The sequence below is a fragment of the Schistocerca gregaria genome, chromosome 3 (genome assembly GCF_023897955.1).
Source record: "Schistocerca gregaria isolate iqSchGreg1 chromosome 3, iqSchGreg1.2, whole genome shotgun sequence".
NCBI classification, from domain to species: Eukaryota; Metazoa; Arthropoda; class Insecta; order Orthoptera; family Acrididae; genus Schistocerca; species Schistocerca gregaria.
This window is the reverse complement of record NC_064922.1, coordinates 756,895,259-756,922,898: the sequence shown is the minus strand read 5'-3', so window position 1 is coordinate 756,922,898 and position 27,640 is coordinate 756,895,259. Positions and strand designations below refer to the sequence as shown.

Below are 27,640 nucleotides of genomic sequence, written 5' to 3'. Positions count from 1 at the left end.
TGTGCAAAGTATTGGATGGTTAGTTAGAATAAAATTATGCTTAGAACTGTTGTATTACGCCTACCTCCTCACGCCTAGCCCTTCCACTTAATGCTATGTTACACTATGGTTAGAAGAGATCGTGGTCGTGGCGTCTGGACATGGGGGTGGTACAAAGTATATATATATATATATATATATATATATATATATATATATATATATATATATATATATATATATATATATATAATGACAGTTCACTAAGATTGAACTGTTATATTTTGTAATGCCATTAGTACTTTGGTGTTGTGTTGTTTCAGCATGACAGCCTGAGAGGCGATTGGGATGTCGGAGTTGCGGAAGAAGTAACTATTGTACAAAGTAAGTGTACAGGTACATCTGGCAGTGTGGCCGAATTAGTTCCGGTGGTTGTGGGAAGTTGTTGACCTTCCCGTTGTACCGCCGCAGCTGGAGGAAAGCGAGGTGAGTGACGCTGTATCCACAATTAAGTGTGCACTAGGCGAGTTACAGCCAATAGTTACCTTCTTTGAATTCAGTGAGCCGTCACAGTCACAGATTAATAGAGTGAGATTACACATTACATTGGTAGGGCACAGGATCTGTGTACCATTAACCCATCCAACACCCAGTGTAAAAAATTGTCTGTACAGTTAAACGCATTATTAGGACGTACCCAGGCAATGTCAGTATGTGGAAGAGGTGCCATGGGTGGGAAATTGTCTCAGCCTACCTTAGGATAAGTTGCAAGCAAGGCACCTTCTATTCCTTCTATGAAAGATACTGATATTTTCGCTAAGTTGGCAAACACTTAATTACTACGGGAGTCAAGTACGTTATCACTAGGTTCAACTGATCCTGTTCTTAGCGCTTTGCATTTTCTATCAAGGTTACAGGATAGAGGGGAATTTTTTGACTTGACCACTTTTCATCTTTATCAGTTATTGAGTTATCCAATAGTGAGTGAGCATCTGGAACAACTGTTATGGACTCTAGGCATCGTGGATTGTCGTTAGTATTGGGACAAGGGCGCTATCACCCCAAAGAACCATTATTCAAAATGGCGGCGATGACGTCACCCAATATGGCGGCTGTGACGTCATTCAAGTTGTCGGATTTTGGTGGGAAGTTTGAATTTTGGTAAGAAAGTGATACACCCCCCTCCCCCAAAAAATGGCTGCAAGTTCAAAATCCAACAGGATAATGAATCACACCATAGTTATCTCTACTAAGCAAAGAAAATCGAGGGAAGATAGCTCACTTGGCCTACCTCCACTAACCTAAGTCACCCGACCGCCACTTCTTCCTACGAACTGCCGCCAAGTTTGAATTTTTGCGGTAAACAAATGTCACTTGAGGTTTCGCTACCAACCTAAGAAAATTGCGCGAAGATAGGCCACTTGCACTAACCTAAGTCATCCGACCGCCACCTCCTCCTAAGAAACAGGTGCCAAGTTTGAATTCCAAGAGGATAACCTACCACACCCTGGTTATCTCTACTAAGCTAATGAAATCGAGGTAAGATAGCTCTCTTGGCCTACCTCCACTAATCTAAGTATGCCGACCGCCACCCCTTCCTACTAACTGGGTTGAATTTTGGTGGAATGCAAAGGTCAATTCACATATCTCTACTAAGCTAAGAAAATGGCGCAAAAGAAAGGACACTTGTACTAACCACAGTCGACTGACTGCACCTACTCCTAAGTATTTGTGGGAAAAAAGCACTTGGACATAAGTTTTTATTTAAACAATTTCATGCATGTGTGTTCACCACAAGGTCCGGACTCCAACTTACTTAGTAAACATCACCACCACCAGAGCGCGCTCTCATCTGTGACATAATCCAAGATGACGACACCCAGGTCCAGAGCCCAACTGACTTACTACATTTCATTGTTGTCGGAGAGCACTACCATGACGTCAGGTGATGACGCAAGTACCGTTATTCAAGATGGCTGCATACATTTTGTTCACCATGTGCTCTAAGGCACAGACACTGCACAATCCCATTATGTAATCCAAGATCGTCTCCTTTTCTCTCACGTGTACAGCCACCTAGCTCGTGACTGGTGACATCACAGTCTCTAGCCCACATGTTCATACTCGTGCTACGCATAGCCTTATGGTAATATCCTAACGAATGTAACTGAACACATGTGACATCCACATCGTGGATCTAACGTATCAATTACCTAAGTACTTAATTCCATTTCAATGTTAATCATATTCAATAACTGAATGTACCAATTCGATATTCAATGATCAAATGAGAAGTTCCACATTTTCCCATTCTTTCATGATGTACCACCCCCTCTCCTATTGGCTACTGCATTAGTCATGTGATTCCACGTCACAATACACAGTCCGCAGACACGCAAACAACTCCTAGTTTTCCGAAATAATTTCTGTATAGTCCTGTAAACTGTCCCTAAATAATGCAGTACACAGATGTGCAGACAAGAAATCAACTCTTAAACTGTTCAAATAGCGCAGAGCACAGCCTACAGGCCCACTCCCAATATATTACAACAAAGACATGCATTCAACGCGCGCCACACTCCCTGCGAAGGGACGCAGCCGTCGGCTGTCAAGCACACACAGACGTCCGTTCAGGACTGCATCCAGCGTCACATCCACGAGCTGCCGCCGAATGCAGGTGCAAGGTTGCCTGCCTCTTTTTTCGTGTATATAGCCACGGTTATACTGACGTCACAGAATTCCAAGGCATGTTCACACGAGACACATGTCTTTACCGCCAATGACAGAATAGCACAGGGCCCATTGTTCCTAGCGCGGCATGACACACGTGTTTTACCATACTTAACTACCCAGCGTGCCTCTCACCTCGCCGCAAAACGTCTGCATGGTGACTCGCCATCTAAAACCTTCTCAATCTTATTCTTACGACACATGGCTTTGCATAAAAAAAAGAAAAAAAATAAGAGCCAAGTCGACCTCTCGAGAATTGTATAGTCTCCAAGAAATAGTTAAAACTCGCTTTCTTGAATTCCCAGCTTGAATGAACGAAAATTCTTGCCTTAACAGAACCGGTTTACGAAAATAGCGCGGAATAACACCGAAAGTAGCGTTCCTCGTGGATCTAAAGTGGTCTCCAAATCCATCACGTCACCCTTCCCGCTTTCAACACACATAAACATTCCGTCTGCTATGTCGAGGCTCCTATATCCCTGCACAAAGGATGCCAATGAATTGAGCATTATGATTGGCTCTTATCGACTTTACCCATCGAATTACTTATACCACCGATATCTACGCACTGCCCGCCTTTTTTCCTTCTGCAGACGTGACTTTCAGCAGTTATTTTACACAGATCGCCATATTGTAGTGACAATTAATTCATACAAACTGCCATGCATATCGTCAAATACGGAAACACTCTTAATATAGGACACATAGTCATCGTCCCTAGTCAGGCCATAATATAAACCATAATAACACTTTACAATGCAATATACAGGGTGTTACAAAAAGGTACGCCCAAACTTTCAGGAAACATTCCTCACACACAAATAAAGAAAAGATGTTATGTGGACATGTGTCCGGAAACGCTTAATTTCCATGTTAGAGCTCATTTTAGTTTCATCAGTATGTACTGTACTTCCTCGATTCACCGCCAGTTGGCCCAATTGAAGGAAGATAATGTTGACTTCGGTGCTTGTGTTGACATGCGACTCATTGCTCTACAGTACTAGCATCAAGCACATCAGTACGTAGCGTCAACAGGTTAGTGTTCATCACGAACGTAGTTTTGCAGTCAGTGCAATGTTTACAAATGCGGAGTTTGCAGATGCCCATTTGATGTATGGATTAGCACGGGGCAATAGCCGTGGCGCAGTACGTTTGTATCGAGACAGATTTCCAGAACGAAGGTGTCCCGGCAGGAAGACGTTCGAAGCAACTGATCGGCGTCTTAGGGAGCACGGAACATTCCAGCCTATGACTCGCGACTGGGGAAGACCCAGAACGACGAGGACATCTGCAATGGACGAGGCAATTCTTCGTGCAGTTGACGAGAACCCTAATGTCAGCGTCACAGAAGTTGCTGCTGTACAAGGTAGCGTTGACCACGTCACTGTATGGAGAGTGCTACGGGAGAACCAGTTGTTTCCGTATCATGTACAGCGTGTGCAGGCACTATCAGCAGCTGATTGGCCTCCACGGGTACACTTCTGCGAATGGTTCATCCAACAATGTGTCAATCCTCCTTTCAGTGCAAATGTTCTCTTTACGGATGAGGCTTCACTCCAACGTGATCAAATTGTAAATTTTCACAATCAACATGTGTGGGCTGACGAGAATCCGCACGCAATTGTGCAATAACGTCATCAACACAGATTTTCTGTGAACGTTTGGGCAGGCATTGTTGGTGATGTCTTGATTGGGCCCCATGTTCTACCACCTACGCTCAATGGAGCACGTTATCATGATTTCATTCGGGATACTCTACCTGTGCTGCTAGAATATGTGCCTTTAAAAGTACGACACAACATGTTCTTGCACGATGGAGCTCCTGCACATTTCAGTCGAAGTGTTCGTACGCTTCTCAACAACAGATTCGGTGACCGATGGATTGGTAGAGGCGGACCAATTCAATGGCCTCTTTCATTTATGGGGGCATTTGAAAGCTCTTGTCTACGCAACCCCGGTACCAAATGTAGAGACTCCTCGTGCTCATATTGTGGACGGCTGTGATACAATACGCTATTCTCCAGGGCTGCATCAGCGCATCAGGGATTCCATGCGACGGAGGGTGGATGCATGTATCCTCGCTAATGGAGAACTTTTTGAACATTTCCTGTAACAAAGTGTTTGAAGTCACGTTGGCACGTTCTGTTTCTGTGTGTTTCCATTCCATGATTTATGTGATTTGAAGAGAAGTAATAAAATGAGCTCTAACATGGAAAGTAAGCGTTTCCGGACACATGTCCACATAACACATTTTCTTTCTTTGTGTGTGAGGAATGTTTCCTGAAAGTTTGGACGCACCTTTTTGTAGCATCCTGTATACATATTTTACACAACGTAGGCCACACTAACTTTACAATACAATTTATACACATTTTACACTACAGTGCAGTTAGTTATATTTTATATCTGTACAGCACCCGAAAAAATTATGCTATGCCTACACTCACACAGGATATATGTCACCATGTTCCCCAGTCCTAGGGAAGCACCATCAGCCTTCTCTTTCTTTCGACAGACGTGCCATTCAGCGCCAAACAAAATCATCCCTTTTACATCAAAGCACCATCAGGGGGCCGAATTCGCTTTCAGTACTCTTCTACAAATTCGAGATCGTTTCCCCTCGGCACAAACGCGTTACTGTTTCTGCTCCGAACCTGCTCGCTTTTCTACAGACATCTCCAGACTCTGGTATTACAAGAACACACATATTTTCGCGTGGTTCACCATAATATTATACCATTTCCGCGTTACTTCTCGATATCAAACACTAGGCAGCATCCCACCAATTGCTAGTGCAACATAATTACCAAGATATAGAATGGAAATTATTTCTCTGCAAACCCCAAACTTTAGCGAGGCGCGAGTAACTAGAAACATATAGAGGAAACTGATATTTCCACTCTCGTATACTGATGTCGGTGATGTAACAGATTCCAAATCATCCCTATAATTTACATGCCAACAAAGGTCTTTCCCATATCTAGAGAACAGGCAAATGTGTCTTCCACATGCCAGACGCACACACCACAATCGATCTTCTCTCAACTAAATAATGGCGTGAAATGTGCAGAAGCAGTCAACCAAACAGTTTACATGGGAGGGACTAACAGTCTAGCGTAAACGCACTTCCATACACAATTTTCTCAAATTTCCACTTGATCACTAAAGCAGCCCAACACATACTAAGTATTAGTTCGTTATTCGGTCGTCTAGAGGATGGTAAAGTTAACTCACATACAGTCCTACACTCCAACAGGCCTCTGCATTCGGACAGCTGCTGCCGTTAACGGGAAATGTGAACCATCCCCACCTCAAGCCATACATATACGGAATTATTCACGAAAACCGATCACATATTTGTTTTACTATTATACTTACAATTAAATACTATGATCCCTGTCTCGATTGAACGGCATTCGACAATGAGCGAAGTATAGGAAATACACCCTGCTGTTGGCAGCTAATCTGGAAAAAGAAATATCACTACCTTTCTTATGACTTGACATACTCTTCCCTACGCTATCACAGTACTCCAAGTCAAATCCATACCATCCTTACGACTGGACATAGTCATTTCCGTTCCTATAAACCTGCTGCTCAAATGTGAACATATCACCCACCCACCACTACTACTAAGTATAATACTTCGTCAATAACTGATGGCCTACAATACGAAATAATACTGACCGAAAATCAACGATGGGTGGGCATGTCTCTTATGTTTTTCTTGCAAGTCCTACCACTGTGTCTTAGAAAGAGAGACGTAATCGGCCAGATATTAAGCAAAAAGCCAATCGCCACTACCCCACGTTACTGTCCCAAGCGATTTTGGTTCTGCAGGTGCACACAAGTATCCAGGTTAAAAGGTGTACCTGCTTTATGAATCTAGATACGACATTACCTCTCAATGAGTTGGTTTTTTCCGGACAAATACCATGACAGTGATTGTAGGAATGTGTAAGCCCACAATGCACCCTCGGGATAAAATTACCGCATTTTGAAAGTGGTTCGGCTAAGGAAGTAGTATTTAAGCGGTATTTGCGATTCCCTCACACCGCCCCAACCAGATATTTCTGTAGTATATCTAGCATATTCTGTCTTGATACCATGTCAGAGGTTCTCCTATACATCTACAGAGCTATAGGCGATGACTGCTTGACAAGGAACACAAACAGTAGTAGTAGATGATGTGCCGATTGACGTCATAAGGAAATGTACACTAGCTTCTCAGAAATGATGTCTGAGATGTGGAAACAGCACTTTCCATTCAAGCACATACCTTTGTTGGATCCTACTGACAATTACTTTGATGATTACAACCACTACTCAGTCATATTTCTGACACTCTCATATCTCGCAATGCGTCACCTTCCTCGAACCTGTCTGCTACAGTAAAGTTACAACCTGGTTTTAGCCAGTCCCTACACATCCTCCAGCTGCTCCCTTTTCTACAGCTCCGCGCATGTGTTCGTTCCATTTCAAGTCAGAACTGAGCAGAAGTCAACCCGTGTAGAAACAGAGCAACCTCAGTTAGTGCGCCAGGAGCATGTTTTGACCATTCGATAGAATTGCACGCAATCTTATAAATCTTCAAACGTCATACAAGTACTACAGATCCGTGTCCATTCAAATCAATCACCCCAACATGCTATCATCGTTATTCTCTTCCCCCAAACAGAGAAAAATTAAGAACTATAAAAGCTCAACCGATTTAGAAGCCACGTAGACACCGATGCTGACGCAATTACGCAAAGCCGTGGTGGGGCTCCGGCGCAGGGAAAGATATTTCGCAATTCTCCCCCAGAATACCGCAGCATGCAGCCATCCAAGCATTCCTAACGGCTTACCTAGTCCCTCACCGAATTTACTCCTCGAACTGCTACTGCTACTTCCGCCTATTAAATATACAGGCGTTGGAGAGGCCACTTTAAAGTTTGACCAGCTATACTCTAGGCCAATGATCGTATCCCTCTAATCCTGTTTACTTGTTTCAAACACTGTTTTCTATCACGCTTTTGTTCAATGCAAACATGTCGTTTTTTTTCTGCCATGACTTCGAGGCCAGTGCCAGGTTCTGAACTGACATTAAGAAGTTCTGATCCACGGCCGTTCACAGTAAACTAGACGTTGCACGTTGTAAATCATATTCTTACGGCTGATAGCATAACATAGATGATTTTAAATAAAAGACGGTTACAATATAAGCAAACTGGAAGAGTTTTACGGAGTTGGCGTAGGTCTCCAAATTACAGTCCAAATGTCATTCAGAGGCTCTACACTTAGACTCATCTCTCACACTGACGACTCTGCGTTCCCTTTCGACTGTTTCCTCATATTCCACTCATGTATGCGATCACTGTTTCGCTGCTAACAACCCCAGAAGTTTCTGTCCATCCACGAAAACTTTTTCCCCAACTCAAACAAGCCATATCAGTCAATTATTATGTGGTAACCAGTGCGTGGATGGGATGGAAAAGACACCGTCGATGTACTCAAATAATAAACATCACAGCTGATAGCACGAAGTATTTTACAGTAACTTCAACACTGGCCAATCATGTAACAGCATGTTTCCCCAATTTCATTATCATAGCTAAATCATCCCCCCCCCATGAACCATGGACCTTGCCGTTGGTGGGGAGGCTTGCGAGCCTTAGCGATACAGATGGCCGTACCGTAGGTGCAACCACAACGGAGGGGTATCTGTTGAGAGGCCAGACAAACGTGTGGTTCCTGAAGAGGGGCAGCAGCCTTTTCAGTAGTTGCAGGGGCAACAGTCTGGATGATTGACTGATCTGGCCTTGCAACATTAACCAAAACGGCGTTGCTGTGCTGGTACTGCGAACGGCTGAAAGCAAGGGGAAACTACAGCCGTAATTTTTCCCGAGGACATGCAGCTTTACGTAGATTAAAACTGAAGAAACTGCAAAAATGTGGGAAATTAAGGAGATGGGACCTGGATAAACTGAAAGAACCAGAGGTTGTACAGAGTTTCAGGGAGAGCATAAGGGAACAATTGACAGGAATAGGGGAAAGAAATACAGTAGAAGAAGAATGGGTAGCTCTGAGGGATGTAGTAGTGAAGGCAGCAGAGGATAAAGTAGGTACAAAGACGAGGGCTGCTAGAAATCCTTGGGTAACAGAAGAAATATTGAATTTAATTGATGAAAGGAGAAAATATAAAAATGCAGTAAATGAAGCAGGCAAAAAGGAATACAAACGTCTCAAAAATGAGATCGAGAGGAAGTGCAAAATGGCTAAACAGGGATGGCTAGAGGATAAATGTAAGGATGTAGAGGCTTATCTCACTAGGGGTAAGATAGATACTGCCTACAGGAAAATTAAAGAGACCTTTGGAGAGAAGCGAACCACGTGTATGAATATCAAGAGCTCAGATGGCAACCCAGTTCTAAGCAAAGAAGGGAAAGCAGAAAGGTGGAATGAGTATATAGAAGGTTTATACAAGGGTGATGTACTTGAGGACAATATTATGGAAATGGAAGAGGATGTAGATGAAGACGAAATGGGTGATACGATATTGCGTGAAGAGTTTGACAGAGCACTGAAAGACCTGAGTCGGAACAAGGCCCCCGGAGTAGACAACATTCCATTAGAACTACTGACGGCCTTGGGAGAGCCAGTCATGACAAAACTCTACCAGCTGGTGAGCAAGATGTATGAGACAGGCCAAATACCCTCAGACTTCAAGAAGAATATAATAATTCCAATCCCAAAGAAAGCAGGTGCTGACAGATGTGAAAATTACCGAACTATCAGTTTAATAAGTCACAGCTGCAAAATACTAACGCGAATTCTTTACAGACGAATGGAAAAACTGATAGATGCGGACCTCGGGGAGGATCAGTTTGGATTCCGTCGAAATGTTGGAACACGTGAGGCAATACTGACCTTGCGACTTATCTTAGAAGAAAGATTAAGAAAAGGCAAACCTACGTTTCTAGCATTTGTAGACTTAGAGAAAGCTTTTGACAATGTTGACTGGAATACTCTTTTTCAAATTCTAAAGGTGGCAGGGGTAAAATACAGGGAGCGAAAGGCTATTTACAATTTGTACAGAAACCAGATGGCAGTCATAAGAGTCGAGGGGCATGAAAGGGAAGCAGTGGTTGGGAAAGGAGTGAGACAGGGTTGTAGCCTCTCCCCGATGTTATTCAATCTGTATATTGAGCAAGCAGTAAAGGAAACAAAAGAAAAATTTGGAGTAGGTATTAAAATTCATGGAGACGAAGTAAAAACTTTGAGGTTCGCCGATGACATTGTAATTCTGTCACAGACGGCAAAGGACTTGGAAGAGCAGTTGAACGGAATGGACAGTGTCTTGAAAGGAGGATATAAGATGAACATCAACAAAAGCAAAACGAGGATAATGGAATGTAGTCCAATTAAATCGGGTGATGCTGAGGGAATTAGATTAGGAAATGAGACACTTAAAGTAGTAAAGGAGTTTTGCTATTTAGGAAGTAAAATAACTGATGATGGTCGAAGTAGAGAGGATATAAAATGTAGACTGGCAATGGCAAGGAAAGCGTTTCTGAAGAAGAGAAATTTGTTAACATCGAATATAGATTTAAGTGTCAGGAAGTCATTTCTGAAAATATTTGTTTGGAGTGTAGCCATGTATGGAAGTGAAACATGGACGATAACTAGTTTGGACAAGAAGAGAATAGAAGCTTTCGAAATGTGGTGCTACAGAAGAATACTGAAGATAAGGTGGATAGATCACGTAACTAATGAGGAGGTATTGAATAGGATTGGGGAGAAGAGAAGTTTGTGGCACAACTTGACTAGAAGAAGGGATCGGTTGGTAGGACATGTTTTGAGGCATCAAGGGATCACAAATTTAGCATTGGAGGGCAGTGTGGAGGGTAAAAATCGTAGAGGGAGACCGAGAGATGAGTACACTAAGCAGATTCAGAAGGATGTAGGTTGCAGTAGGTACTGGGAGATGAAGAAGCTTGCACAGGATAGAGTAGCATGGAGAGCTGCATCAAACCAGTCTCAGGACTGAAGACCACAACAACAACAACAACAACAAACAACAGCTAAATCATCCCCTCTACACTTTGCAAGTATCATTGTGAACATGAATAGATCACCGAGCAGTACATACATTCAGTGTTAATTCTCGAACACATAAATCATTTAACTATACCAGACAGCACTCCACATTTCTATCACTTCGAGCACAGTGTTTAATTTACGACCTATCTCTATGTGTATGGGAGTCACAGAGCATTCTCGCTGTCTTAAGGTAAAATTAGAGAGTGAAAGACCCTCCTCACACTGTCATCGACCAACCATCCTTGCAGCACCGTTAGCGAATTAATCTGCAACCAACCAGAAGAAGACTGCTACACTCCACGTCTCCTGAATGAATCGACCTTCCCAAGTCCTTACTCGTGCAAGTGCACGAGATTTCTCGAGATGTGACCATGTCGAGGAGCTTAGCACTCCGTATCGATGCATAGTAACAGATTTCTATAGTAACAGATTTCATAGTGTCATGATGTAATGGCATACAGTTAAGAAGAACAAGAAACTACTGATTTCTATGCATGATGTAGATCGAGATGGCTGGAGTTCGACGCATTTTTTACGTAAATCAACCAAGCTATCAACTGCGAAGTATTGTTCTAGAGTCTAGGATCGGTACCTGGAAGGTATCGGTATGAGAGAACATAAACACTCGCACTCCTAAGGCTACAACCTTCTGCAGTAAAAACAAGCTATAATGTTAGATCGCCTGCGTCTCCAACCTATCAGTTGTTTGGAATGCAGCTCTGTTAATATTCCAATGTAAAGAGACATATTTCAAGCGCGTGACATACATCTGTCTTCCCGGTTTCTCTACGATAAACTATGTCATCGAACCGTAAAACGAAAAAACTGTTTCCGTAAAACATTTCCTCTGGGTGATACGAGCACAATGTAGCTTTCCGGAAACATATAGTGTCCACTGTTCAGATCCAAACACCGTTCAGAAATTATACTATGCCTGGAAAAGACCTGTATGGCTCTGAGCACTATGGAACTTAACATCTGTGGTCATCAGTCCCCTAGAACTTAGAACTACTTAAACCTAACCAACCTAAGGACATCACACACACCCATGCCCGAGGCAGGATTCGAACCTGCGACCGTAGCAGTCGCGCGGTTTCGGACTGAGCGCCTTAACCGCGAGACCACCGCGGCCGGCAGACCTATATGAAATGATCGTTAGTAGAGGGGGATACATCCTACAAGGAAACAAATAAAATCATAGCAGCAGTGTCCGACATGTGAAAATTACAAGTCCTTCCATCACTAACTATTTAAACAGCACATTTGTCGGGCAAATGTGTACACGCAGATTGCAACGCCTCACAAGCTCCTATCGCTAACTTAGTTTTGACGCTGAAATCTCGATTTCAAACCCAAGATGAGATAGGGGGGATGGAATACATCACATAAATCAAAGTTCGCTTAGAGCAATGTGTCAAGTTTCATCACACATGAGATTGAAGTCCTCTGTTGACAGACAGGTTTACCATTAACGGTCGCAAGCAGACAGTACTTTAAGCCACATACAGAACACATGGCTGTATACGAGTAGAACGCAGGCTATGTCACGTGACTGATGCATCTGGACAGAACACTGGAAAAAAATTCGCCTGCAGCAACTTCTCCTTCTCTAGAATGAATCAGTCAACTATTAAATCGTACTTCATTGCACTTCTATCCCAATCGATCACCCCATCCACGCTCTGTTATCCTTTCACGCAGATGCAAGTCAGTTGAGAGGTGAATGGTTCTCTGTCCTCCCGAAAAGCATCAAGTACAGTAGACAACTCACGTGTATCACTGGTACCTCAACAGACGTACAGTATAATACTGCCTCGACAGAAAAAAAAATTACTACCTCCTTGATTCCTGTTTTCCTGTTTTCCTGTTGCCACATACTTGTTCCCGTGCACGAACTGCTGAGCACGAATGAGAAGGTAAGCAAGTACTGCGTCAATTTCGTAGCATTTCTGTGTATATTGCGTCAATTTATACCTAATCCCTTGTCGTCTTTCGAAATTCTATCGATTTTAAGTCTGATATATCCATGCGATCATGACATAACATCTCGTTCTGTGTTCTAAAATTGTCTATAAATGTAGCACAGCTGCCAACACCTAGCCCAGATGCACTGATCAGGAGGCGTAATATAGCACTGTACTCGAACTTATCCAGTCATATCCACGTTTGGACAGCATTTGCCCTGTTTTTTGTATGTATGTGTGTATGCATGCCTCGCTCTATTAGGACAAGAATTTGCGTTCATACAAGCTGGGACATCAAGAAAGCGAGTGTTAACTATTTCTGGGACACTATACAATTCTCGAGAGGTTGACTTGGCTCTTTTTTTTTTTTTTTTAAAAAAAAAAAAAGCTTTGCGACATAAGAATAAGAAATAAGATTGAGAAGGTTTTAGATGGTAAGATTGAGAAGGTTTTAGATGGCGAGTCGCCATGCAGACGTTTCACGGCGAGGTGAGAGCCATACTGGGTAGTTAAGTACGTTTACACAGGTGTGTCATGTCGCGCTAGGAGCAATGCGCCCTGTGCTATTTTGTCATCGGCGGTAGAGACGTGTCTTGTGTGAGCGCGCCTTGGAATTCTGTGACGTCAGCATAACCATGACTATATACACGAAAACAGAGGCAGGCAACTTGTACCTGCTTTCGACGGCAGCTCGCGACTGTGACAGTGCGTGCGGTCCTGAACAGACGTCTGTGTGTGCTTTGACAGCTGACGGCCGCGTCCCTTCGCAGGGAGTGTGGCGCGCGTTGAATGCAAGTCTTTGTTGTATTATTTTGGGAGCGGGCCTGTAGGCTATGCTGTGCGCTATTTGGACAGTTTAGGAGTTGATTCCTTGTCTCCTTGTCTCCCTGCCGCCGTTGGATAAGCAGCTGCAGCAGCAAGTCGTATAACCCTAGCTTACTTGTTTGTTAGATAGCTTAATTAATTTCTTTGCGTGTTTTTGGGTACTTGCATTGTTTAATTCATATATTTCGGGCGTATTATAGTATTTGAGGGTTGTAGCATCGCGCCTTAGTACCTGAATAGTGTAAATTCGCGTAGTCGTCTGTCTTCTGTTTTTGTTGTGAACGGCCAGTGTCGGTTGGTCAGTGTGCTCCCTGCCGCCGTTGGATAAGCAGCTGCAGCAGCAAGTCGTATAACCCTAGCTTACTTGTTTGTTAGATAGCTTAATTAATTTCTTTGCGTGTTTTTGGGTACTTGCATTGTTTAATTCATATATTTCGGGGGTATTATAGTATTTGACAGTTGTAGCATCGCGCTTTAGTGTTTACTTCGTAGATTTTTATTTAAATTGCGTGTGAGTTTCGTATAGGAGGTGCAATTTCGAGTTTTAGTTACTGTAATCGTAAATTCGGCAGATTGTAGCGCAGTCGTTAGGCATTTGTACAGGTTAGTTTATACATTCTTTGCGTGTTTCGCTTGCGTTATCTAGGCACGGACTCGTGTTTCCGTAACTGTTGTTCAACATCGATCAGAATGGACAGGGACTGCGATTGCTGTGTTCGGATGAGGGCTGACTTGGCATCCCTTCGCTCACAGCTGCAATCGGCGCTGACTTCGGTCGCGCAGCTTGAGGCTGTTGCCAATGGGCACCACTGTGGGGAGCCGGACTTGGGTATCACGGGGATGTCAACCTCGTCCCGTCTGTCCCCAGATCGGTCTGCCGCTGTGGTTGCCCCGGTTGCTGCCCGCAGTGGGGCTGAGCCCTTGCCTGTGGTTGATTGGGAGGTCGTTCCAAGGCGTGGCAGGCAGCGAAAGACGTCCCCGGAGGCTGATCAGAAAGCCTCCCCGGTGCGTCTGACAAACCGGTTTCAGAAACTGTCTCTGGCTGAGCCAGATGCGGCTGCCTGCCCTGTTTCAGAGGATCATTCTCAGCCTTCAAGGTCCGGGCAATCGCAGAGGGTGGGCTTACTGGTAGTTGGGAGCTCCAATGTTAGGCGCGTAATGGGGCCCCTTAGGTATACGACGGCTAAGGAGGGGAAGAAATCCAGTGTGCACTCCGTGTGCATTCCGGGAGGAGTCATTCCTGATGTGGAAAGGGTCCTTCCGGATGCCTTGAAGAGCACAGGGTGCAGCCAGCTGCAGGTGGTGGCACATCTCGGCACTAATGACGTGTGTCGCTTTGGATCTGAGGAAATTCTCTCTGGATTCCAGCGGCTATCTGATTTGGTGAAGGCTGCCGGTCTTGCTTACGAGATGAAGGCAGAGCTCACCATCTGCAGCATCGTTGACAGAACCGACTGCGGACCTTTGGTGCAGAGCCGGGTGGAAGGTCTGAATCAGAGGCTCAGACGATTTTGCGACCGTATTGGCTGCAGATTCCTTGACTTGCGCCATAGGGTGGTGGGGTTTCGGGTTCCGCTGAATAGGTCAGGAGTTCACTACACTCAGCTGGCGGCTACACGGGTAGCGGAGGCTGTGTGGCGTGGACTGGGCGGTTTTTTAGGTTAGAAGGCCTCGGGAAAGTACGGGGTGGGCTGCAATGTCAAAGGGTGCATGGCAATTACAGGACGTGCTTGGATCAAGGAACAGTCGGAATTATAGTTGTAAATTGTTGTAGTTGCGCTGGAAAAGTCCCTGAGCTTCAAGCGCTAATAGAAAGCACAGAAGCTGATATCGTTATAGGTACAGAAAGCTGGCTAAAGCCTGAAATAAGTTCTGCAGAAATTTTTACGAAGTCTCAGACGGTGTTCAGGAAAGATAGATTAGGCAGAATTGGTGGTGGAGTGTTTGTGTCTGTCAGTAGTGGTTTATCTTGTAGTGAAGTCGAAGTAGATACTCCGTGCGAATTGGTATGGGTGGAGGTTATACTTAACAGCCAAATTAAGTTAATAATTGGCTCCTTCTACCGACCCCCAGACTCCGATGATACAGTTGCGGAACAGTTCAGAGAAAGTTTGAGTCTCGTAACAAATAAACACCCCACTCATACGGTTATAGTTGGTGGGGACTTCAACCTACCCTCGGTATGTTGGCAAAAATACTTGTTCAAAACCGATGGTAGGCAGAAAACGTCTTCCGAGATTGTCCTAAATGCTTTCTCCGAAAATTATTTCGAGCAGTTAGTCCACGAACCCACGCGAATTGTAAATGGTTGCGAAAACACACTTGACCTCTTAGCCACAAACAATCCAGAGCTGATAGAGAGCATCATGACTGATACAGGGATTAGTGATCACAAGGTCATTGTAGCTAGGCTCAATACCGTTTCTTCCAAATCCATCAGAACCAAACGCAAAATAATTTTATTTAAAAAAGCGGATAAAGTGCCACTAGAAGCCTTCCTAAAAGACAACTTCCATTCCTTCCGAACTGACTATGCGAATGTAGACGAGATGTGGCTCAAATTCAAAGATATAGTAGCAACAGCAATTGAGAGATTCATACCTCATAAATTGGTAAGAGATGGAACGGATCCCCCGTGGTACACAAAAAAGGTCCGAACGCTGTTGCAGAGGCAACGGAAAAAGCATGCGAAGTTCAGAAGAACGCGAAATCCCGAAGATGGGCTAAAATTTACAGACGCGCGAAATTTGGCACGTACTTCGATGCGAGATGCCTTTAATAGGTTCCACAACGAAACATTGTCTCGAAATTTGGTAGAAAATCCGAAGAAATTCTGGTCGTATGTAAAGTACACAAGTGGCAAGACGCAGTCAATACCTTCGCTGCGCAGTGCCGATGGTACTGTTATCGACGACTGTGCCGCTAAAGCGGAGTTATTGAACGCAGTTTCCCGAAATTCCTTCACCAGGGAAGACGAATGGAATATTCCAAAATTTGAAACACGAACATCTGCTAGCATGAGTTTCTTAGAAATAGATACCTTAGGGGTTGCGAAGCAACTCAAATCGCTTGATACGGGCAAGTCTTCAGGTCCAGATTGTATACCGATTAGGTTCCTTTCAGATTACGCTCATACTATAGCTCCCTACTTAGCACTCATATACAACCGCTCGCTCACCGATAGATCTGTACCTACAGATTGGAAAAGTGCGCAGGTCGCACCAGTGTTCAAGAAGGGTAGTAGGAGTAATCCATTTAACTACAGACCTATATCATTGACGTCGGTTTGCAGTAGGGTTTTGGAGCATATACTGTATTCAAACATTATGAATCACCTCGAAGGGAACGATCTATTGACACGTAATCAGCATGGCTTCAGAAAGCATCGCTCTTGTACAACGCAGCTAGCTCTTTATTCGCACGAAGTAATGGCCGCTATCGACAGGGGATCTCAAGTTGATTCCGTATTTCTAGATTTCCGGAAAGCTTTTGACACTGTTCCTCATAAGCGACTTCTAATCAAGCTGCGGAGCTATGGGGTATCGTCTCAGTTGTGCGACTGGATTCGTGATTTCCTGTCAGAAAGGTCGCAGTTCGTAGTAATAGACGGCAAATCATCGAGTAAAACTGAAGTGATATCAGGTGTTCCCCAGGGAAGCGTCCTGGGACCTCTACTGTTCTGATCTATATAAATGACCTGGGTGACAATCTGAGCAGTTCTCTTAGACTGTTCGCAGATGATGCTGTAATTTACCGTCTAGTAAGGTCATCCGAAAACCAGTATCAGTTGCAAAGCGATTTAGAAAAGATTTCTGTATGGTGTGTCAGGTGGCAGTTGACGCTAAATAACGAAAAGTGTGAGATGATCCACATGAGTTCCAAAAGAAATCCGTTGGAATTCGATTACTCTATAAATAGTACAATTCTCAAGGCTGTCAATTCAACTAAGTACCTGGGTGTTAAAATTACCAACAACTTCAGTTGGAAGGACCACATAGATAATATTGTCGGGAAGGCGAGCCAAAGGTTGCGTTTCATTGGCAGGACACTTAGAAGATCCAAAAAGTCCACTAAAGAGACAGCTTACACTACACTCGTTCGTCCTCTGTTAGAATATTGCTGCGCGGTGTGGGATCCTTACCAGGTGGGATTGATGGAGGACATCGAAAGGGTGCAAAAAAGGGCAGCTCGTTTTGTATTATCACGTTATAGGGGAGAGAGTGTGGCAGATATGATACACGAGTTGGGATGGAAGTCATTACAGCATAGACGTTTTTCGTCGCGGCGAGACCTTTTTACGAAATTTCAGTCACCAACTTTCTCTTCCGAATGCGAAAATATTTTGTTGAGCCCAACCTACATAGGTAGGAATGATCATCAAAATAAAATAAGAGAAATCAGAGCTCGAAAAGAAAGGTTTAGGTGTTCGTTTTTCCCGCTCGCTGTTCGGGAGTGGAATAGTAGAGAGATAGTATGATTGTGGTTCGATGAACCCTCTGCCAAGCACTTAAATGTGAATTGCAGAGTAGTCATGTAGATGTAGATGTAGATGTCTGCACATCTGTGTACTGCATCATTTAGGGACAGTTTACAGGTCTGTACTGAAATTATTTCGGAAAACTAGGAGTTGTTTGCATGTCTGCAGACTGTGTATTGTGACGTGGAATCACGTGACTACTGCAGTAGCCAATAGGAGAGTAGCATTCTAGGAGCGGGGGTGCTACATCATGAAAGAACACTGCGCTCCTAATGAGAAAATGTGGAACTTCTCATTTGATCATTGAATATCGAAATGATACATTCAGTTATTGAATATGATTAACCCTGAAATGGAATAAAGTACTTAGGTAATTGATACGTTAGATCCACGATGTGGATGTCACACGTGTCCAGTTACATTCGTTAGGATATTTCCATAAGACTATCTGTGGCATGAGTATGAACATGTGGGCTAGAGACTGTGACATCAGCAATCGTGGGCTCACTGGCTGTACACGCGCCGCATATCCCATTATAAACCCGTGAGAGAGAAAGCAGATGATCTTAGATTACGTAATGGGATCGTGCAGTGACTGTCCTAGAGCACATAGCTAAAAAAATGTATGCAGCCATCTTGAATAGCGGTACTTGCGTCATCATCTGACATCAAGGAGCGCTCTCTGACGGCGACGAAATGTACTAAGTCAGTTGGGCTCTGGACCTCGTGGTGAACACACTGGGTGTCGCCATCTTGGATTACGTCACAGATGAGAGGGCCCTCTGGTGGTGGTGATGTGTACTAAGTAAGTTGGAGTCCAGACCTCGTGGTGAACACACCTGCATGAAATTGTTTAAATCAAGAGTTATGTCCAAGTGCTTTTTTCCCACAAATGCTTAGAAGGAGGTGACAGTCAGGCGACTGAGGTTAGTACAAGTGTCCTTTGTTTTGTGCCATTTTCTTAGATTAGTGGAGATATGCGAATTGACCTTTGCTAACTGCCAAAATTCAACTTTGGTGCCAGTTTGTAGAAAGGGGTGGCGGTCAGGTGACTTATGTTAGTGCAAGTGACCTATCTTCACGCAGTTATCTTAGGTTGGTAGCGAAACCCCAAGTGACATTTGTTTACCACAAAAATTCAAACTTGATGGCAGTTCGTAGAAGGAAGTGGCGGTCTGGTGTCTTAGGTTAGTGGAGATAGGCCAAGTGAGCTATCTTCCTGCGTTTTTGTTGACTTAGTAGAGATAACCACGGTGTGATGCATTATCCAGTTGGAATTTGAACTTCCCGCCATTTTTCTGGGGGAGAGGGGTGCATGGAACTTTCCCCCCAAAATTCAAATTTCCCGCCAAAATCCGACATCTAGAAGGACATCACAGCCGCCATCATGGATGACGTCATGCACTGTTGCCAAGTCTACACTACGCCATCTTGGATGACGTCATCGCCGCCATCATGGATAATAGTACTTTGAGGTGAGAACAGCCTTGTCCCAATACTGTCGTTTAGTGCATTTCAGGAGTTAACCTGCCATAATTATTTGTCCCCTCGAGTGTGATATGAAGCTATTGATAGAGGATATCTTGAAGTTCAGCATGATAACGAGCCGTTAGAGGAGTATGTTTAAGGGTAAAGCATAGTGCCAGAAGCTTGTGTCTTAAATATAGTGAAGTGCAGGTAATCAAGAATATTCTCCAGGGGATGTGTCCTAGCAACCGTTGCAAGGGTCTGTTTTGTGAACACCCACAGAGCTTTAGACAATTAGATGAATTCATCAAAAGGGTACAAACACTCGTCTGTGCTGACCAACAACGGGGTACAGGAAAAGGTTCTCAACAGCAAGAGTAGGATAATTGTGGCCTCATATAACAGCCAGGTTCCATGGGGGTAAAGTGGTTTGAGTGTAAGAGCAGTGGGCATGTTGTTAGGAACTGTCCTACAGTAAGATGGTTGGCTCTGAGCACTATGGGACTAAACTTCTATGGTCATTAGTCCCCTAGAACTTAGAACTACGTAAACCTAACTAACCTAAGGACATCACACAACACCCAGTCATCACGGCAGTAAGATGTTTCAAGTGCAAGCCTAGGGGACATACTGCCAAGAGATAGGGGGTAGGAGAATTGAAGCGGTTCCAGCGATAGAGTTCCTTTTTCTTGGACAGCACTAAAGGAAGAACGTGGGTGTGCTCTGCTCGATACTGGTAGTTCCACATCTTTAGTGGATGAAAGATGGGTGTCTGCACACCGCAGACACTGCAAGTTGCCAGACTTATCAGACAAAATTGGCTATTGCTACCATCCAAATCAGAGCAAATGCAAATTTTGGGAACAATTAAGGTTACGATACGAATGGGTGAGTTTACATGGGAATTTCCTGTCCAAGTGTCTTGTGGTCTGTCGGTACCGCCTATACTGGTTGCCGATTTTATTGGGAAGGTAGGCCTGGTGCCCCAGTGGGGTCAGAGGAGGTTTTATTTCGCGTTTTTCAGGGAAAATCCCTACAAGTTCTGTTAGTATCATGTACATCGCCGTATTAACGGTTCCAGACACGTAATGAACACGGTGGAAACCGTTTCTGTGTATGACCTGGAGAATTTGGTGCCAGAGCAGAGACAGCAGATTGTCGAGTTATGTAACGAGTTCAGTGATGTACTAACCGATCAGTTAGGTGAGATTAAAGAAGCCGAGTCTAAGATCGAATTAACGGACAACATTCCTGTAAGGTGCCCACCATATAGGTTATCCCCACCTCGTATGAAAGCATTAAGGGAAACTACTCGGGAAAATATTCGGAGTGATTAGACCATCTAAATCCTCGTGCTCTTCACCTATATTTGTGGTACCCAAACCGCAGAGGGTAGTGGATCTTGTGATGGATTATAGGGCACTTAATAAAAAAAAATATGTGCTACAGTCTAAACGTCTCACTGATTTGCATTCGTGTTTTTCCTGGTTCCACAAGGCAAAGGTTGTTACTACCGTCGACTTGAATCAGGCATACTGTCAATTGCCTCTACCGAGCGAGGTGGCGCAGTGGTTAGCACACTGGACTCGCATTCGGGAGGACGACGGCTCAATCCCGCGTCCAGCCATCCTGATTTAGGTTTTCCGTGATTTCCCTAAATCGCTCCAGGCAAATGCCGGGATGGTTCCTCTGAAAGGTCACGGCCGACTTCCTTCCCCATCCTTCCCTAATCCGATGATACCGATGACCTCGATGTTTGGTCTCTTCCTCCAAACAACCCAAGTGCCTGTAGCGGAAGAATTTAAACTGGTGACAGCCTTTGCGACCGACTGGTGACTTAATGATTACAATAGAGTTCCGTTTGGGTTATCGACAGGTGCAGCTGTGTTGTCCGGTATCCTTGACAGAGTTTTTTCGGATCTTAAGTTTGAGTGAGTCTATCATTATTTAGATAATTTGGTGATTTTTAGTGAGACTTTTGAAGAGCACGTTGTGCAAGTTTGCGAGGTACTCCATAGGTTGCGAAAAGCCAAATGTACTGTCAAACCATCTAAAGTTAAATTCGCGCAGCCTGAAATATCGTTTGTGGGGCATATCGTCTCCCAGAGCGGAGTGCGAATTGGCCAAAGTCGTTTATTCGTTCGCAACCCCTAAAAATGTGAAGGCCATGGCTCGTTTTATAGGAGTCATTAATTTCTTTCGAAAATTCATTCCTAATTTTGCCCTGTTAGCTACCCCCTTAAACGAGCTTCGGAAGACGAGTAAAAAATTTGAGTGGGGACTTTCGCAGCAGACATCTTTTTAGGGTTTAAAGAAAGCGTTGGTCACCGCAACAAGGAATTTATAGTTCAGGTCGATGCCCCCGTGTCGGGAGTTGCTGCAGTTTTGTTGCCAGAAGAAGAGTCGAGAAGACGCCCAATCACTTACGCTTCACGTTGTCTTTCTCCGTTAGAAGCAAAGCATTCCTATACGAACTTGAGACTTTAGCAGTCCTGTTCGCGCTCGAAAAATTTAATTTATATCTGGAACACCAACCATCTGTTGGAAACAGACAATCAATCGCTTAGCTGGGCGCTTGAAAGACCGAGGCGAACAGGCAGAATAGCGAGGTGGGCGATACGGATTTGGGCGTTAAAGTTCAGGGTTAAGCATATTAGGGGCTCGGAGAATGTTGGGGCTGACAGCTTAAGCCGAATTTTCGAGCCAGAGTTCGAGGAGCAGCAGGAGAAAGAGGGAGGTTTCGGAGAGGCCAGCGGTCGGGATAACTACAACTGCGTGGTTCTGGGTGATGGGGTTTTGTCACGAGAGTTCAATGAGCACAGTATTGCCATTTTGAGTGGGTTGCCACTGCTGTTCAAAGATGTCCCTCTGCAGCAGGAGTAAGACCTCATACTGCACAAACTTAAACAGAGAATACAGCGTGGGGAGGTTGTTGGGCCCTATTGCCTGAAGGAGAGTATTTTGTATTGTGTGACACGTGAGATGGGTGACCCCAAGGTAGTGCTGTCTCAAACTTTGACCACTATGGTCTTCAAATACTATTATGAAACAACAGTATGTGGACACTTGGGGATTTTTAAGACTCGCATGAAAATGAAGCAGCATTTTACTTGGAAAGGCATGGAGCAGCAGATTAAGCAAATGGTATCAGAGTGTAAAAGCCAGTGGGGAACGCCAAGCAGGGGTTCTTAGCTTCGGAAGAGGCGAGGGAGCCCATGGAAAGGTTGTACATTGATTATGTAGGACCCCTTCCACGTTAAAAAGATGGAAACCGTTGTATGTTTGTTTGTGTGGATGTGTTCACGCGTTTTTGCTGGTTGATGCCTACCTGCAGTGTAACCTCACAAGCCTTCATAAGGTGTTTACGCAGTATGTTTGGAGTGTTTGGACCCTGCCACGTGTTGGTTTCTGAAAATGCAACGTCCTTTAAGTCCACTGCTTTCCATAACTTTTCTTTTGAAATGGGAGTAGCTCAGACTACCACCACGCCATATTATCTCAACCTGTCTATGGCAGAATGGGTGAACTGGAACTTGAGGGCAGTGCTGATCGCATTCCACCATAATGATCAGGCTCGCTGGGATAGTACCTTCTGATGCTTAGGGTATGCCTTCAATACTAATACCCATGAGGCCCATAAGGCCAGATCAACGAATTTAATGTTTGCTTTTAAACCTAATTCGCCCCTGGCGAATTTGTGGTCACTTAGTGATTTGTTATCAGAAAGGGTGGACGGTACACAAATCCATGCCAACTGGAAGCATGCAAGGAAGAATTTGCAGAAGAGACACGAGCAAATGAAAGGCGTTATAATGCCGGTAGATGGCCGATCACACTGAAGGTGGGCAACCAGGTTTGGGTAAAGAATTTTGGTGCAATAAGTCAGGCGGTGGGTAAAATTATGGGGGAGTATTTCCCCATCAAATCTTACGCTTCGTCATCCCAGTCACCTTGCTGGTGAGTTACCCGCAAAATAAAAGAATTTTTCATGTCCACATATCGCAGGTTAAGCCTTATGCTAAGGTGGATTCAACCAAATAATTTTGTTGCGTTTATGTGCTGGAAATGTTGAATCTTGAATATGTCGATCCTTAGGGTCGTTAGCCTCTTAAAACATAGCGTTGGTAGGGATACGCAATATTGTGTTGTAGTGGACTGAATCATCTATGCTTTTCTGCACAAAGTCAATTTAAACTTTGCTATCATTGAACCTCAATCAAAGACACCCACAGAGATTTTCTATGAACCTTGTCTCCCATGTGAATAATTTCATGTGGAGTCATTTGGTGAGCATGCACATTGCCCACTCAGACTACTCTGTGAATGCGTGTTACCAGCCAGGCCGATAAGACTAAAGCATGATCCAAGTTTCAGAGGTGCCCAACTCCGGTGGACTTGGTATTGGCAGTGGAGGATGTGCCAATGGTATCATCACCACATGTCCATCGCCTTTGAATGTTGGGTGCAACCTTCCTGCACTGGTACTACAGTGTGGCGTGACCAGTGCCACTTGGATGTCGCCCATTGCCAAATGCTGTAAGGGACGACGGGAGCTGAGAGAATGGTTGCAACCAGGGAGCGATATGGAAGAGCGGAGCCACATTCTGTGTCAACCTGCTAAACGACATCTTCCAGGGAGAACATGCCTTTGGTCGGTATCGGTGACACCGTGGATAGTACTGATCATTAACTTTCTCGAGTTATAGTGAGATTTGGTGATTGGAACAATCGTCGCCCAGGGGTCTGAATAGAGGGTGTGCTCTCTGTGGCTCAGCTGTGGCTTATATTTAACTAAGACAACTCAGTGGGAGGAGGAGTCTGAAAACTTGTCATGCGACTTATATGTACTGTATTCAGATGGTTATTTTCGTGTCCCTTCCACAGACAAATTCTGATAGTTGTTTCCTTTTGTAACTGTCTGCATTGAGCAAACATAGATGAATGAGGAACTGTAGTAATTTTGATAGGATGAGCGCAAGTGTTATATTCACTTCTGGTTGTAAAGTTTTTCTTGGGCAAGGTTGTTGTTGTGGTTGATGCAGCTCTCCATGCTACTCTATCCTGTACAAGCTTCATCTCCCAGTACCTACTGCAACCTACATCCTTCTGAATCTGCTTAGTGTAGTCATCACTTAATCTCCCATTACGATTTTACCCTCCACGTTGCCCTCCAGTACTAAATTGGTGATCCCTTGATGCCTCAGAACATGTCCTACCGACCGATCCCTTCTTCTAGTCAAGTTATGCCACAAATTTCTCTTCTGGCCTATTCTATTAAATACCCCCAAATTAGTTACATAATCTACCCATCTAATCTTCAGCATTCTTCTGTAGCACCACATTTCGAAAGCTTCTATTCTCTTCTTGTCTAAACTATTTATCGTCCATGTTTCACTTCCATACATGGCTACACTCCGTACAAATACTTTCAGAAACGACTTCCTGACACTTAAATCTGTACTCGATGCTAACAAATTTCTCTTCTTCAGAAACGCTTTCCTTGTCATTGCCAGTCTACATTTTATATCCTCTCTACTTCGATCCTCATCAGTTATTTGGCACCCTAAATAGCAAAACTCATTTACTACTTTAAGTGTCTCATTTCCTAATCTAATTCCTTCAGCATCCTCGATTTCATTCGACTACATTCCATTATCCTCGTTTTCTTTTTGTTGATGTTCAACTTTTATCCTCCTTTCAAGACACTGTCCATTCTGTTCAACAGCTCTTCCAGGTCCTTTGCTGTCTCTGACAGAATTACAATATCACTGGCGAACCTCAAAGTTTTTATTTCTTCTCTGTGGATTTTAATTCCAACTCCGAATTTTTTTGTTTTGTTTCCTTTACTGATTACTCAATATACAGATTGAATAACATCGGGTATAGGCTACAACCCTGTCTCACTCCCTTCCCAACCACTGCTTCCCTTCCATGCCCCTCGACTCTTATAACTGCCATCTGGTTTCTGTACAAATTGTAAATAGCCTACCACCTTAAGAATTTGAAAGAGAATATTCCAGTCAACATTGTCAAAAGCTTCCTCTAAGTCTACAAATGCTAGAAACGTAGCTTTGCATTTCCTTAATCTGTCTTCTAAGATGAGTCATAGGGTCAGTATTGCCTCAACATATGGTAGAGTTTTGTCAGGGGTGGCTCTCCCAAGGCTATCAGTAGTTCTAATGGAATGTTGTCTATTCCTGGGGCCTTGTTTCGACTCAGGTCATTCATTGCTCTGTCAAACTCTTCATGCAATATCATATTTCCCACTTCATCGTCATCTACATCCTCTTCCATTTCCATAATATTGTCCTCAAGTACATCGCCCTTGTATAGACCCTCTAAATACTCCTTCCATCTTTCTGCTTTCCCTTCTTTGGATGGGTTTCCATCTGAGCTCTTGATATCCATACAAGTGGTTCTCTTTTCTCCAAATGTCTCTTTAATTTTCCTGTAGGCAGTATCTATCTTACCCCTAGTGATATAAGCCTCATTATCCTTACATTTGTCCTCTAGACATCCCTGCTTAGCCATTTTGCACTCCCTGCCGATCTCATTTTTGAGACGTTTGTATTCCTTTTTGCCTGTTTTATTTACTGCTTTTTTTATCTTCTCCTTTCATCAATTAAATTCAATATTTCTTCTGTTACCCAAGGATTTCTACCAGCCCTCATCTTTTTACCTACTTGATCCTCTGCTGCCTTCACTATTTCATCACTCAAAGGTACCCATTCATCTTCTACTGTATTTCTTTCCCCCATTCCTGTCAGTAATTCCCTAATGCTTTGCCTGAAACTGTCTACAATCCCTAGTTCTTTCAATTTATCCAGGTCCCATCTCCTTAAATTCCCACCTTTTTGCAGTTTCTTCAGTTTTAATCTACAGTTCATAATCAATAGATTGTGGTCAGAATCCTCATCTGCCCCTGGAAATGTCTTACAATTTAAAACCCGGTTCCTAAATCTCTGCCTTACCATTATATAATCTATCTGAAACCTTCCAATATCTCCAGGCGTCGTCCATATATACAACCTTCTTTCATGATTCTTGAACCAAGTGTTAGCTATGATTACGTTATGCTCTGTGCAAAATTCTACCAGGGCGGCTTCCTCTTTTATTTCTTACCCTGTCCATATTCACCTACTATGTTACCTTCTCTCTTTTTCCTACTATCGAATTCCAGTCACCCATGACTATTAAATTTTCGTCTCCCTACACTGTCTGAACATTGTCTTTTTCTCGTCATGCATTTCATAAATATCTTCGCCATCTGTGGAGCTAGTTTCCACACAAACTTGTACTACTGTGGTAGACATGGGCTTCGTATCTATCTTGGCCACAGTAACGCGCGTTCACTATTCTGTTTGTAGTAGCTTACCCGCATTGTTATTTTTTTATTCATTATTAGTCTGGTGCGTCGCAAGGTACACCCCAGGTGTTACATGCTTCACCCACTGTCCCTGCTGTCGAGACATCTTCGCGGGTACCGGGCGCGGTTGGGCCACCCTCTCCCCAAGGGGAGTGGCGGGTTCAGCGGCGTTCGCGGCGCACGAGGCGGAGGGTCAATGTGGAGGCTGGCCGTGTGGCATCGCCCGCTCTGCCTGTGAGTGGACATGTGGCCGCTCCTTCAGCAAGGTCCGAGCAGGCACACGGGGGGAGGGGTTTATTAGTTATTGGGAGCTCCAACGTTAGGCGGGTGATGGAGCCCCTTAGGGAAATAGCGGAAAGGTCGGGGAAGAAGGCCAGTGTTCACTCTGTCTGTTTGCCGGGAGGTCTCATCCGAGATGTGGAGGAGGCCCTACCGGCGGCGATAGAGAGCACGGGGTGCACCAGACTGCAAATTGTTGCTCATGTCGGCACCAATGACTCCTGCCGTCTCGGTTCAGAGGTCATCCTCAGTTCGTACAGGCGGTTGGCGGAGTTGGTGAAGGCGGAAAGCCTCGCTCGTGGGGTGGAATCAGAGCTAACTATTTGTAGTATCGTTCGCAGAACCGATCGCGGTCCTCTGGTTTGGAGCCGAGTGGAAGGCTTAAACCAGAGGCTCAGACGATTCTGCGGAGAGCTGGGGTGCAAATTTCTCGACCTCCGCTATCGGGTGGAGAAATGTAGGGTCCCCCTG

General features: G+C 44.2%; 1 protein-coding gene across 7 annotated transcripts in view; it reads left to right on the top strand.

Moving 5' to 3' along the window:
- LOC126353938 (probable serine hydrolase) overlaps positions 1-27,640 on the top strand; it is a 178,828-nt gene that overhangs the window by 95,076 nt on the left and 56,112 nt on the right. For all 7 annotated transcript variants that reach the window (XM_050003217.1, XM_050003216.1, XM_050003215.1 and 4 more), the window contains one exon: positions 303-465. The gene's annotated coding sequence lies outside the window, so the exon portion shown is untranslated. The remainder of the gene's footprint in view (positions 1-302; positions 466-27,640) is intronic.